Consider the following 15,675-nt stretch of genomic DNA (forward strand, 5'->3'; position numbering starts at 1 on the left):
GTTGTTATGTTCAAATATTACATTGTTTTAGATTATTTTGAAGATATATTAAAAAAAATTACAACAAACCCAAACTTATAATTTTTTTATACTAGTAATAGTATTATATAGGTAATATAGCATGCACGCCGCGCTTTACCTTGTTACCAGAGCGAGGAAACGAAAATATTAGATATTTCATTCTCCCAAAAAATGGAAATCGAAGCCACAACCCTTTACAGTCACACGCTTGTGCCGCTGCGCTACGACGGCAACGGTTGTGGGTTCGATCCCCACTCGCGGAAGTGAAATATTTATTAACGTTTATATTTCTCTCTTACGTTTTCTTTTCTTTCTTAACGTTTATATTAACGTTTATAGTCTCGAGGCCAGCGCGGCGTTGAGTTCTGCCACTCAACACGCAATGCCTCCAGAATTCGGCAGAAAGTGGGGAACGGAGCGTCTTAACACTGTTCCCTCTGTCTACCCTGCTGTATGCGCGATACAGAGTGAAGCTGATTTTGATTTTATTGTTAAAATTCAATATAATGCACAAATACAAAGTACGAAGTTAAATATTGTGTTGCGTCACATAGAAATCGGTGTTGCACAAGATTTTTAGGTCAACAAGGTATTTTCTATCTTCAAACCCACTCTTCTGAAGCATAAACACACATAGCTCGACGGTAAGAGGGTTGGCAAGCGATCAAAAGGTCGCGGGATCGATACTCGTGTCTGGACCTTTTTGCTGTCCATGATGTTTCTGTAAGATTTTTGTTGTTTGTTTTATTATTCTTTTGGACTAGCAAAATTCGTTGTAATAAAGTTTTTTTTTTATTTTTGTAACAATAACATACGGATTTAAGCTAAAACTTTAACGCTAGGATTACGTAAATAGGTATTTACTTATTTACGAGTACATTTAAAAAGCTATTCTACAAACATTTTAATTAATGCCCAATGAATTTTTGAGGCCAGTCTGATTATTATAGCATTAGGGCCTATTCTAGTACGATGTCATATCAGTAGAGATGACCTTATTATAAAGAGAATTATAAAGACAAGAAAAATCTTCACGTAATACATTCCAACTTTGCAACGAATAATACTTATTGGATTAATAAAAATGTTTAAGTTTTTTATTTATTTTTTAATATTATAATGAAGATAAGAATATAAAAGTCCATTCAAAATAGAACCTCATTTGATATTTCTACTTCCTAAAACGTCCGTCTTAATATATTTTCCGAACAATGTTTGAACGAACGTCGTTTAAAATAGAAAATTCAGTAGTCTACTTACAATAAAAAGAAGCGGCAGGAAAAATCTTTTGAGTCTTGCTTGCGTTGTATAGAGTTACATAATAGCCCCCATTTTTTACTATGAACGTAACATCGCGAAGAATACCGTCCTCGATTTGATACAAAAATTTGAATGGTTTACGTAAAGTTTTCTTACTTTATTTTTATGAGATTAAGTAGGTAAATGATGGTCTTAATTGCATCTGTCTTTAAAATATATATATAGAGAGAGAGAAAGAGAGATTTTTTAAGTTCACTTAGTATCCCGCACACAGCAGAGTAGACAGAGGAATTCAGAAGATACTTAATGTCAACACACTCCGTTCCCCATTTTCCGCCGAATGCTGGAGGCATTGCGTGTTGAATCGTGGAACTCAACGCCGCACTTTCCGTCGACACCAACGCGAATATTTTATTTCATCGAGTTGGGATCGAAACTACAACCAGTGGCGTTTACAGTCACACACTTATGCTCTACGCCACGACTGGTCTCAAAACAAAAAAAAAATGTCTCCGTAAAGTGGGGAATGAAAGTATCTCAATGTAAATAGCTACACGATGTATCCCGCATTTATTTAATAAACTGCTTTATTTTTTTATATTTTTTTATTTTCTTACTGTGGAATATCACTTTAAAGTAGCTAAATATTTTATTCTTTGACCCCATTTACCTACAGCTGTAGTTTGCGCTATCATTCAATAGTGTTCTTTTAAAATCAAAGATAGGTTTATACTATTGGATATTTAAAATATTATTTCAACATTGGATATGTTTACAATCACATCATTATTTTTGTTTACATACATTTAAGGCATCTCATGTATTCGAAAATAAAAACCGGTCAAGTGCGAGTCGGCTCACTCACAGAGGGTTCCGGATAAATTTTAGGATTGTAGGTAAGTCAACGGTAAGTACCTAAAACGGATCTATGAACTCATTTTGTGTGAACTTAATAATAATCATTTCATAGTTTCTAATAGTACGCTAAGCTAAGTAAATCTATAAATATTCATTTTTCAGACTATCAGCCAGAAACAATAAAGGCAAAGGAGTAAAGATTTTACGTTTTTATATTAAACATTAGTTATTAAAAAAATATAGTCTGTCAGTTTATGTTTGAAAAAGAACAGCTTTTTACAGTCCAATATATTCGCTATATATAAATATTTAATACCCTAATACTCTTATAATAATTGTATTCAATCGATTGCAAGGCGTTAGCAGTGACGTGGATCGCCCACGTAGTGGGTACTTTTATGGAGAACAAACACAACTGATAACGTCATGCCGACTTATGTATTATTGGGGGTAATTCTTTTATTAATGTTTATTTATAAATATAAACTAGCATTGTATTGCATTGATTTCAATTCTTGAATTGTTAGTTTTTTGACATATTGTACGTAAGTTTTCTGTTTTGCACGGAGATCATTTGTCTTTGTGTCTTTCACTCAAATAATCTAGTAAAATAGTGCTTCTTAAACTTTTTAATTTAAAATTTCTATTTAGGTATATGTGATGCCATAGAACAATCGGTAGTCAGATTCTCAGTCATGAAAATACTATGCTTACAAAACTGCGTAAATAAGCTAATTGTAATTTAAAGTTACCATCGAAAACAATAGCAAATAATATAAGCTAACTTAAAATAATATTTTCAAAACAAATGAGAAAATAACACACGCCATTGATGAAACACGATTTAGTTTTGAACAGTTTTTTGGACCGTTAGTTTACTTATAATAATTAAACATTTCTTTGTTTACATCTTTCTCTGCGAACCCCACAAAATCCGATAATATGCAAAAATTATAGCAAAGATAAAAAAAGATATTTTATTATTTTAGGGTATTCTAAAAGAGAACAGGCATCTTATTTTTTAGTTGGCCGGTTTTTGTTCTGCTATTTATACTTACTAAATATATTAAATATTTTCAAGAGGCGAAAGAGGTATGTAGAAACCCTAGTTTGGCGCTCCGTTCTACCCCGCTACCCAGCCAGAAATAAAGCGAGAAGCTATATAAGTATGTATATAAGAACCATTTTTTTATTATATCACTGCCTATCGTTTAAGTTCTTACTATTTCAAGTTATTGTCAAATGTATTCTGCTTTTAACGGAACGTAAACGTAGTATCGAAGTGTTACCCTATTCATTAAAATTCCCTCATTTGTCCGAACAACATCAGGCGCTGCCAAGGACGTTTTTACTTAAATAATTTTATCTTCAAAATATTTAGGGTTCGTTGTAACTTATAATATTCTTTTAGTTCTAGTTCCTTAAGAAGCAAAAGAATGATAGTTTTTCACAAAAATATGGCGATATTTTTACACAGAATCAGGCAGCTTTTGGTATAGAATATGGTAACTCGTAGCCCAAGTCTTTAGCAAACGTCAGTTGAATATTGCGGCTTGCGGTAGTTGGTGACCTCTTGGGGGATATTTCGTATTTTCTATTATTATATTTCGCACTTTCACCGTTTTTTTCTCATGTTTATGACATTATAAATATTTTTATTTGTGTTGAACATATTATAAAATCGACGAACTTTGTTATAATTGAGTGCTTTGTAATTCTAAGTTGTGTTTAGCAGAAGACAGCAGTGTGTTTTTTGGACTGACAGATTTTTTGTGGGGAAATCTGTAACCGTTCTGGCGCAAGTTCTTCGGAATACATAAAGGAATATTAATAAGGTTAGAATTCAATGTCAATTAATGTTTATTTACATATGCACTAAAATAAACATTGATAGTTGTTAGTGTGCGTCGTTCTATATTTAGCATGTTGTCCTCCACTGGGAATAATGATTTAACACAACTTATATTATTTTATTCAAAAAAATACGAAAAATATAGATAATAATTTACACATTTTTTTATCAATTTTTGTCAAAGCTTATTGTTTTTTAAAAATATTTAAAAATATTTTACATTAAAAATATTTAAAATATCATATGTCAGTTTATTCATTATTATTATTACCTAAGGGATAAATTAAATTGCTAATTAATAAAACATAATATTTAATTCTAATATAACTAGAATGGTATATATGTGTGAATAGTTTTTTATTTTACTTTATTAGGAATAAAAATATTCTTTTATTATTTTAAAAGCTCAATATAAGCTTTTCTTCTTCATTGCTAAGAAGCTGATAAATAAATGAATATAAATAATTTTGAAATTGCTACTCACACAATATATTAATTTTCATTTCCCTGCAATGGTAAGAAAGTGCAGCATTGAGTTCCACTAATCAATGTTCAATGTCTTAAACTTGGGTAGAAAGTAAAGGAAACGGTGTGTCTTTAAAGTACTGTTTTTGAAAAAACTGTGTCTATATAATTTGTCTCTGCCTCTCTAAAATCAAGTATTTATGATAGATTAGCAAATAATGATAAGAAATTTAAATTGTAAATAACATTATTATATTCATTACAGTTCTATTTTAGTTTATTAAAATTATCACTCCTGACACTCCATTCCCATTTAGGCACTTCTATTTTTCATATTCTGACCATTCTGGAATGGCATAACTCAATCCCACACTTTGCCATGTTACCAGAGTAAATGAAAATATTACATATCTCATTTTCTCAAACCCACAACCAAGTTCAATTTACAGTTGCACACTTTAGTTTTAGTTATTTTAGTAATAAATAACATTGTTATATACTGCGATTATTTGTGGCAAGAAAACATTTTTAAATAACTTTATCTCGCACATCTTGACATTTTGACATAATTTCTAAAAAGCATACTTTTCAATCAAATTTAATATTATGCTATACATGAAATATTTGAATGAGTGCCTGAATTTTTCATTAGTTATATTGACAATCAATAGAACTTATAAAAAAATTATAAAAGTTAATTAAACAAAATAAATGTGCGATTAAAGCATTGCACTGTGGAGTAACAATGCATCTGATGATAATGCAACAGTTGTGAGATTATTTCCACATAGAGGAATTAATTCTTTACATTCTCGTCTTGCGTCCCTACTTATTTGTTGGATACAGTATAAAGTAAAAAAGATATTAGAGTTAATGATTGAAAGACAGAATAATATATTATATATTTTGCATAGAACTATGTTTCTATAAATTAAGTGATAAATAATAACAGTAAATAGATTATAATTTAATTTGTACAATTCTTTTTTCAATTTTTAAACCATAATAAGTGTAAAAGCTAGTTCAAAAGCTTATTATACTGTCAACACCTTATCACATGTAGATTGGTGTTAATGGTATAACTGACTGACAGACAAAATTGGTTTTTAAGTGGCCATTATGTGCTTCTCAATGTAAAGGACAGTAAATTTGAAAATATATAAAAATACATGATTTCAAATGCAATATGTTAAAGTTATTAATTTCATATATTACAATTATTACTATATATAACATAATTGCAGCATTCTCAAAAAAAGTATCCAAGTTTTAATTTTAAAAAAGAAATATGTACTGTTAGTTATAATTTGTCATCATTTTCTTTGAAGACTAACATGACATATGGAAACATTTCTTTTTTACTTTACTTTCACTAGGTAAGTGAGTTAAAACACGTATAATATTTAACGCATTTGTAGGGTAGGTATAAATAATCTGAGACTCTCCGTTAATCAGTTTTCACTCGAATACGAGACATTGTAAGTAGCGGAACACAACGCAGCGCTTAGAGAGAACACAGAGTAAGAAAACATAAATAATGCATTATTCCGAGTGGAAATCGAACCCACAATGATCGTATTTATAATCACACGCTGTTTCATAATAGCCTAATTTCGTTAATATTATGCTAAAATATTTTGAAGCATGCTTCAATTTCGTTTTGCGCAAGTGGCCGCACGGTTGTTGCGTACATGACAGGTGGAGCTGACCGCTCGGTGGACGTTGCAAGGATGCGGTCTATTATCTCTATACGTTCTAATTCATTTAACTTGCCATTTTCGTAGCTTTATTTTTACTTTTAATATTTTAAAATATTGTAAAGAGACACTATTGCAAATTAAAAGATAAGTACGTGGCGGCTGGTGGTTCCAATGCCAATTTTTGCTTTTGCGGAGTTTAATTGAGTTTTATCGAAAACATCCCTAAACTGAACATGTTTTCGATTCGTTTCATTCGATAAAATGAGAAACAAATAAATATTTTTATTAATATTTTTTGATAAACTCGTAATTAAATTAGTTAAATTAGAAGAACTCCGAGTTGTAACTTTATTTGTTGATGCTGCCCCGCGTTAACATGAAGTTGAGATTGTGAAGCGTACCTACATGATTTTATATCATTCACATACTTTAAGGGATTTCCCCTTGGATGGAAGTGCTGCGTATAACTGTCGGGTGTACTTGCCTTGCCGGCTATGTCCTTGTAAAGTTGAATAAGTTACTATATTTCTAAAATTTTACTTTTAAATAATAAATATAAGAATTCAGTCAAACACGCATAAAAATTATTTGACAAGATCAAGCTTTGACCGTTACTCAGTTAATAATTTTTAAATTGAGAATAAATAAAAATACCATAATTATTTTTTTTACCTCGGTTTTTAACTAGACAACTATCCTACTAATAAAAGTTTGTAAGGATCGATGCTTTTTCCACTTTTACGTAAAAACTACTGAACGGATTTAGATGAAACTTTAGAGTAATATAAATTATTATTATGTACATCAGAATAACTTAGGCTAAAATTCATGTAAAGACTTATATTCTATAATTTGTCTATAATACAACAATAAATTTAAGCGGGCGAGGCCGCGTGTGTCTCGCTAGTAATCAATAAAAGTTGAAAAAGTAATTAATTTTCCAATCTTTCCTGTATACAATTAGGGTATTAGTATTTAGCTTGTTAGCTTGTCGGTCTGTATCCGCCACGCTATTATTATTTATATGAATAATACATCCGGATATAGCATATAGTTTCTTCGAATTAGGTGAACATAGCACATGGTCTTACAGCTTCTGTGTCTAGTAAGCATGTGCTCAACTATTTAATTTGTGTATTAAATAAATGGAAATTAAATATTTAATATTTTCATTTCCTCACTCTGGTATCAAAGCAAAATGACGCAACTCTAAAGTTCGTCGAAAAGTGGAGAACGGAAGTGTCTTAACAGGAACGGAGTGCCTTAATACTAGGTTCTCAGGTTCTCGCTGCCTCTGGTAAATGCTTGTGGCTTCTCACAATAAATGTTTAGTATAACTAACATTGACTTATAGTTATCAAATGTAAATAGCCGAGTTGTGAATGGAATTTGACACACTAGATATCCGAGGTAACTTGACCTGTAAATATATCTCGATAAATGGACACAATTTTTTTTTAATTTGGACTAGCACCTACCTTAGGTTAGCGTGTTCAATAAAATAAACTCTTCATCATTATAATATTAACTATACATATATGTATTATTTTTAAACATCTGTATCTTGCACATAGCGAAGGAACCTGGGAACCCCATGTTAAGACATTACGTTCTCCTTCAAGATACTTCTGCTCCCCACTTAAATAGTTGTTTGATGACGTAATGTACCGCATAATCCATTTATTAAACATGTAAATCACACTCCTCACAAAAAAGTTGCCAGTCAAATTTGTACAGTTAGTAGTTTATCTTATCGCTATTGTTAAAAGTGTTTTATAAGTTTGATGCTTATATGCTTAACCACTTCATTTTTATCAGTAGGCATACAGTGTTCATATTATTTGATATATGTTATATTTTATTTTTATTTGAGGCCAGTTGTGGCATAGGGGCACAAGCGTGAGACTGTGCCATTTTGTGAGTTCGAAAACTTAGAAAATTCAAATATGAAAATTCTTGTAATTCAATATATTTAACCGAACGTACGACATACGACGAAATTTTTACAAAACCATAATAGCAAACTAACTTTACTTTTTGTGTTAAAAAGGAGGAGGACCTCCTTTTTTCCAGGAGAATGAAATTCCTTGTTAATTTTTTTTATTAAATTAAATTTCATTATTATCGTTACACACAATTTTCTTATCTATGTATGTAAATTACGAGAAATTGTAGTTTATATTTGTATAAATAGAATTTTTATTAGCATTTTGATAAATTTACTCATTCCACTGGCAAAGGCAACGGTAGTGATAAGTTTAAATGACGATAAAGCCAGACTGCTTTTATTTTTAGTTTTCATTCAGACAAGATATTAAAAAGTGAGTTGCTCGAATGAAAACCAGACGCTTCTAGCGCTTTCTGTGTTTGTTTCTAACTAGGGACCGGGTGGCGTCAGTCAAGTGGAAAATTAACAAATCTAAACGATTTGGAGTTTCGCATCACTAGATGCGCTTGGTTTGGTAATTTTGTATTATACTAGAGACCCGCTCGCGGCTTCGCCCGCTTTAACTATACTGTACTAATTTACTAATCTGAATTAATCTTTCGCGTTCTAATAACATCATAACTTATAAAATAATATTTATAGATATATTGAAAACTAAAGTTTCAGCCAATTTAATAAAAAAATTGTAGCCATTTTGCCGAATTGATTACTTTAAGTTGATACATATGAAATAAAACAAATACTATTGAATTTTAAAGGAAGCTAGCCAAAATACCATTTAAATTGGTTAAGCCATTTTTGAGATAAGCTTGCACAAACGCACGGATAAACAATTTGATGTTAGTAGATATGTAGATTTTGAAGATTATACAATGTCCGTTAAATAGTATAATTAAAGATATAATTATAAAAAATATAGATAAATCCGAATACCTGATATTTTATATTTATAAATATAGCCGTCAATAAATATTATGGAAGAATCAAGAAGTCTTACGACATGCGCCATATTTAGCTTGAAAATATAGTGACTAATTAATATGCACTATCATACGACTATAAGCATATAAATACATATGTTAGTATATAGTAATTCTATTGTAAACATACAAATCTATCATTCTAATTAATTACCTCGAGTTACTCGTGTTAATGTAAACGTGACAGTTCTAGGTTCGATTCCTACTCGGGGAAATGAACTATTATCGATTAGTATGTTTATTTCTTCGCTCTGTGATAACAAGGAAAAGCATAGAGTTAAGTTTCGCCACTCAACGCATCGCCCCGAAAATTCAGCGGAAAGTAGAGGACGGAGTGTTTTAACACGGGGTTCCCTCTGCCTATCCTGTTATATAACAAAATACAGCGGGATACAGCGGGAAGCTGGAACTTAATTAACTAGTTATAATCTGAATAGGTCCAAGCTCTTTACTCAACCATTATGTTAGTCCGCGGTTTTATTACCGAGTTGAACTTGACACCGACAACACAATTAACGGTCGTGCTGTGTGATCCAATCCCTCAATGGTCCTCCACAAAATTGTTAAATCGTTTGGACAATTTGTATGCAAATAGTTTTCAAATATCTTATCTGTGAAATAATATTTATATAAATTATACGCACTCTTTTCTCTAGGCACAGGGAACCTGGGAACCTAGTGTTAAGACACTCCGATCCCATTAAGACTCTTCTATTTTCCACTTTCTGCCGAATCATGGAGGCCATAGCCGAGGTTTGCATTGCAATAAACTGTAAAAAAGAGCTTAACATCATAGAAATTAAATAATGATAAGTAAATATGTAAATATTATCCGATTTCAACAACACCACATACAAACATACATGTTAAACTGATAACTTTCTTTAAAGTTGGTTAAATAATGAAAGAAACCATTCCATTAGCATAGATATACTCGTATACCAGACTACAGTATTACCAATTTCCTTTCGAATACAGCACGAATCAATTAGTTAAGTTCTATTTCCGAGCCAGTTTATTATTCAATACGTAAGATTTATTTGCACTGCGTGACTCGGACGTTGGCGCCGCTGCTGGAATTCTGAAGTAAAAATTGAGAGTATTGGCTGAAATGAATGGAAAACTCCTTAATGTTATCAGTTAGTTGTTTTCTTTGCTTCACGCTGTATCTCGTAGCAGTGTTGGCACAGAGAAAACAGTGTTGAGACACTCCGTTTGCCATTTTCCGCCGAAGTTTGGAGGTATTAAAGCGAGTAGCGAATGAAGGAACATATTAAATATGTCATTTCCCCGATTGGGGATTGAACCCACAATTAGTCACGTTAACAGTCACACACTCGTGCCTCTGAGCCACTAGTGGCCTCTCCACTGGCCTATTAGTAGTTTAAGTTTATAATGCTTTATGAAAGAGACGTTAGTTTATTTTTTGCTCGTTGCCAACGTCACAAGAAACGTCTGCCTTGACTTTTGACTTATAATAGGATTACTTGTAATCTTGTGGTTAGAATAGTCTCAGAATTATACAGGCTTCAAACCGGCTGGAAGGACTGTTATGTTAAACAGAACATATTAGGTATGTATGTTAAATAGAAAATGTCAATGGAATGTTTAATTTTTCCCCTAAAGTTTGCTGCACGTAATACTAAACGTTTTTCAACTTTTACATGGTATTGTAAGCAAAGGGAACCTGAAAACCTAGTGTTAGGACACTCCGTCCTCATTGAGATACTTCCGTTCCCCACGTTCCGTCTAATTTTATAACAAGCAAAAGTACAGCGCTGAGCTCCGCCACTCAGCACGCAAGCCTCCATAATTAGGCGGAAAGTGTGGAAGGGAGTGTTAACATTGGGTTCCCTCTGCCTACCTTGCTGTACCATTATAGCTTATGTTAATATCTTGTATAACTTGAATATAATATAAGTATTATATTCAACTTATGCAAGATCTATTAGTAATATGTATATATTAATACACACATGCAAATATCTTGCATTGAAATAACAACACAAAGACCATCTCCAGTACGTTCGTTCGTGTTCGAGTCTCTCAACTAATATCTAGAAATATGTAATATAGTAACAGTAATCTGTGTAAAAACGAATGTCAATGTTTATAATGGTTTGAATAGCATAAATTAGTTTTAGTAACAACGCTAATTACATCGGCTACGGGTTACATAGAAACGTATGAGTTATTAATGCAGTAGGAGCCTTGAACGTGTTTACGGTATTATCTACTGGAGATAATAGTGTAAGACGTATTGCTTTCTAGGTTATATATATTTCTATATGTATGTGTTTATATTGTTAATATTTTACGCACGAGTGTGTGACTGTAAATGCAATAAGTTGTGGGTTTGATTCCCAGATTCTCGAGGTGACGAGGCAAAAGCGCGTAAACGCATGCATCGTCGAATCTTACCGCCGAATTCTGGAGGTTAAACAATTCAGCCTTCGAATTCGCCGGAAAGTGTCTCAATGGGACTGGAGTGTTTTAACACTAGGTTCCCAGGTTCCCGAAACAAAAAAAAATATGTGCAAATTGAAGGAAATTTCGCCGTATAGGTACATTCATATTATGAGTTAAAGTGATTGCCTTCAAAATGTACTAATTTGGCCGTGGGCCGTAGCACGATTTGTTTTTCTCGTTTGTATATAATATTATATTTATGTAAATAAGGAAAACAACTGTCTGAAACTATCATTAGTTCATATCTAGAACGTATTTCCAAGACGGCGTTAGTAGGTTCATTTAAAATTGTAGAGGCAACCGTTAATGACTTTTCGAAGGAGCCTAAATGTTTTAGGCCACAGTTCCCAGGCACTGCTATGATTTGCTCAACCGACACCCGCATGGTAAAATAATAGAATATTCAGTAATTTGAGGCCAGTCGTGGCGCAGGGGCACAACCGTACGGGACAGGTTGTGAGTTCGATTCCCACTCGAGGAAATGATATATTTCATATTTTTGTTTTCCGCGCACTTAACACGCAATAAGTACCTTTAGAATTCAGGGGAATGGGGGTAACGGAAGTGTTTTAACACTAGGTTCGCACGTTCCTTCTGCCCACCCTGCTATGTGCGGGATACAGCTTGTGCACGTTGAAGAAGAAATAGAAGAAGATTTAGTAACTTCTTCTCTAATTAATTTTTAATTACATACTTAATTTGTACTTCTCCCATAAAAATGTTATATACCGTAACAACATTGACCGATTAAATACCGGTACGTTATTACATGTCAAATGATAAATACAATAGATTTATTGACGACAAACAAACAACTTGGCTATTGTAATGAGTCGACAAGTAATCAATGTGTTATTAGTGTTTATATATATTTTTTTTATAATATCCATTGTATTCAGTTATGTGTTCTTTTATTTTTTTTATTATCTGTATAAATACTACATACCTATTCTTTTTAATCGTATTAGAGGACTTAGGTTAATGTTTATAGAGGAAAAATATGATTATTTTGGTATCTTAATAATTTATATAGCACAAATACATGATAAAGAATTTATTGTAAATAAATGCTAATATACATAGATACATTTAATTTAATTTAATGTAAATGTATCAATTTTAATGCATATTTATCATGTGACAATAGTCGTTTTACAACACAAATTAAATATGATTAAAATGTAAATTTATAAGAAAACATTCAATATTTTTAAAGTATATTATAGTTATATATATAGCACATTATATTATAGTTATATTAACATACTGGCTGCAGCCCGCAGCGTCGTTTGCAAAGAATGTAAAAACCCATTTTTTTTCGTTCCTGTAGAAATTTCGAGAACTCCCCTGGACTCCCCCAAGGTAACGAACCAAATTTAAGTTTTCTACAATCTATTATTATAGAGGCCAGGCGTGGCGCAATAACATAAAATTTTGGCTGTAAACGCGAAGGGTTGTAGGTTTGATTCTAAGTTGAGGAAATTAAATATTTCATATATATTTTCTTTATGATATATGCTTGAGATGTTATTTCAAGTATGTCGAACTAAAAATTAGTTAATTTATTTAAGTTAATTTATTTATTATTAAATAATAAAAAATACCCATAAAATATTGTTATGGCATTTGAATTGCGGTTAACGATTAAAGAGAAACATTGTTACAGAATTGAATTTATACATGACTGTGTGATAATTATTTAAATCGACATAAAATGCTATCTGCTAACAAACTTGTTTTTGTGAATTATTTATTTTTTATTGCTAGTTGCTATATATTAATTGTTAATGTGTTAAAAATACATACATTTGTAGATTCTTATTACATATGGAAATATTTTGTTTTCTTTTTATGGTTGAATTAAAAGCGAATATGAAGTACCTCATTAAACATTTTCAAAAAAACGTGTTTCAAAAATGAGTGGGAATCGAACCACAGCCGTCGCGTTTATAGTCACGCGCTTGTGCCTCTGTACCATGACAGCCTCAAATATCTTTGTCACGTTACCTCTACTATTTAAATACCTATTTTATAGAAGAAACCTAGATCTGTGTAAAATTTATTTAGATAATAACAACTCTCACAACATTAGAATAAAAGATAGTGCTTACTGCATACTTATATAATAATTATATGAAAACTATTTTAATATAATAATGTCCATCTAATATTTGTCTAAAAATGTCTTTATGAAATGAGAACAGACAGATATGCGGAAGTAAGCGGCTTCTACAAATTATGTAGACAGGTATTGAAAAGAGGCTTTACCCTCGTCTGGGAGTTACTTTAAATCGCTTTCGTATATTATTTTGATCTTACTTTTCTTTTAAAATAACGTCCGGAATCATTATTTGTAAAAAATGTGTTCTATTTTGTAAGCAAAAACGGTAATTCAACGATAGAGTTGATTCACCATCACTCCATCTAATGTAGTTACTCTCTTTTCCCGTCTGCTTAAAGCCTTTTTGGGATGTCTTAATAGACGTATCAGACAAGAAACACATCGCAACATTCGAACACATTCAGACTTGTGTGAAAAATAATGTCTAAACAAAAGCATTTTTTTTGCTTCACGCAGTATCCCGCACATGGCAGAGTATGTTGAGAGCCCCTGGGAATCTAGTGTTAAGACGCTGCGTTCCTAATAAGACACTTCTGTTCCCCACTTGCCGCCAATTGCTAATTGCCAATTCTAGAGAAAATTTTCTTAAAAATATATTTAATAAATTTTCTGTTGTTTAAATATTTGTTATAATATTGAAACGACATAATTATTATAGTGAAAGCTTTAAGCTAATCTATATTATATAAAAGGACTTGTCCTCACCGACTGAGGTAAGACGCACGCACAGCCGTAACCGCTGTGCGTAGAAACGTGGAATTTGGACAGATGTTTACTTTCGTAATCTGGACATCCACTAAGAAAGGATTTTGAAAAATTTTAATCCCAAAGTGGTGAAATAGGGGTTGAAAGTTTGTTTGGAAAAAAATTTAAATCGGCATCAATTTTCATAAAATTTTAAATATAGATTTTTAAAAGTATTTAATTGAACACGAGTTTCATCATTTTCTAGAATTCTCCTCCTAAGGGTGCATATGAAAATTTGAATTTGGGTTGAAAATTTGTATAGTTTTTTTTTTAAATCGGCACCAATCTTTATAAAATTTGAAATTCAGACTCTTAAAAGGTTTTGTAGAATTCACCCCCAAAATACGCAAGCGAAGCTGCGCGCGTCCGCTAGTAATAATATAATCTTAAGTAACAACGTACAAAGGAAAATATCAACTTAGCTTTTAAACTTTGCTTTTTAAACCGCACAAGTTAGTTGTTGTGGCGTGTCTAACTTTGCTTATCACACCTACTGTGCCTTCGAGGCGTTCCGTTTTACGGTAACTAATGATTAGAGTACGGTCGAACGAACTCAATGGGAAGATAGAGTATAGAACAAACCTTTGTCGGTTCTAACTTTTAAGTTAAAGAATAGTTTATTCAAGACAAATGAGACACGGAAAATTGGAAAAATTTGAACAACTAAACTCGTATCATTTTAAATTTAGCCAATTTTTATATCACTCTTTTTTTGCTTGTACTAAATTGTAGTAGAAGTATAAATTAATTTTTAACAAAAAGAAAACCGACTTCTAACAACGAACTAAAAAGTGAAAAATAATGATACAAAGATTTTATAATTGTGAAGTCGGTGTCAAGTAAAACAAACAGGCTTAGTAATTAGATATTGTAGTATAGGTGTTGTAGCATTAGCTCGACACCGACTTCAAAATTATAAAATCTTTGTATCATTATTTTTCACTTTTTAGTTCGTTGTTAGAAGTCGGTTTTCTTTTTGTTAAAAAATAATTTATTTTACGATTTTAAGTGATGGGTAGATCTTAAAATGAGTGGTGATGGTGGTGGTAGTGGTTGTCAACGAGTGGTTGTGGTTGTCCTATGTAAAACTTTATCTAATTAGGTATTATTTTTGTGCAAAGTTACACTTTGGTATATTGACAAGAACATACATAAAGAGTATTCGGGCGAATTGAGAATCTCCCTTTTTTGAAGTTGCTTGAAAATGAGAACATCCCCTTTTTTGAGGTTGGTTGAAAAGAAATGCAACGATC

At 31.7% G+C, this 15,675-nt stretch overlaps 1 protein-coding gene across 1 annotated transcript in view; it reads left to right on the forward strand.

Moving 5' to 3' along the window:
- The first annotated feature begins 3,663 nt into the window (after positions 1-3,663).
- LOC146538875 (beta-1,4-N-acetylgalactosaminyltransferase bre-4-like) overlaps positions 3,664-15,675 on the forward strand; it is a 142,275-nt gene continuing 130,263 nt past the window's right edge. Inside the window, exon 1 of the mRNA XM_085185373.1 lies at positions 3,664-3,974. The gene's annotated coding sequence lies outside the window, so the exon portion shown is untranslated. The remainder of the gene's footprint in view (positions 3,975-15,675) is intronic.

This window comes from Heliconius melpomene, chromosome 5 (assembly GCF_056956725.1).
Source record: "Heliconius melpomene rosina isolate 202511_hmr_F chromosome 5, ASM5695672v1, whole genome shotgun sequence".
Taxonomy (NCBI): domain Eukaryota; kingdom Metazoa; phylum Arthropoda; class Insecta; order Lepidoptera; family Nymphalidae; genus Heliconius; species Heliconius melpomene.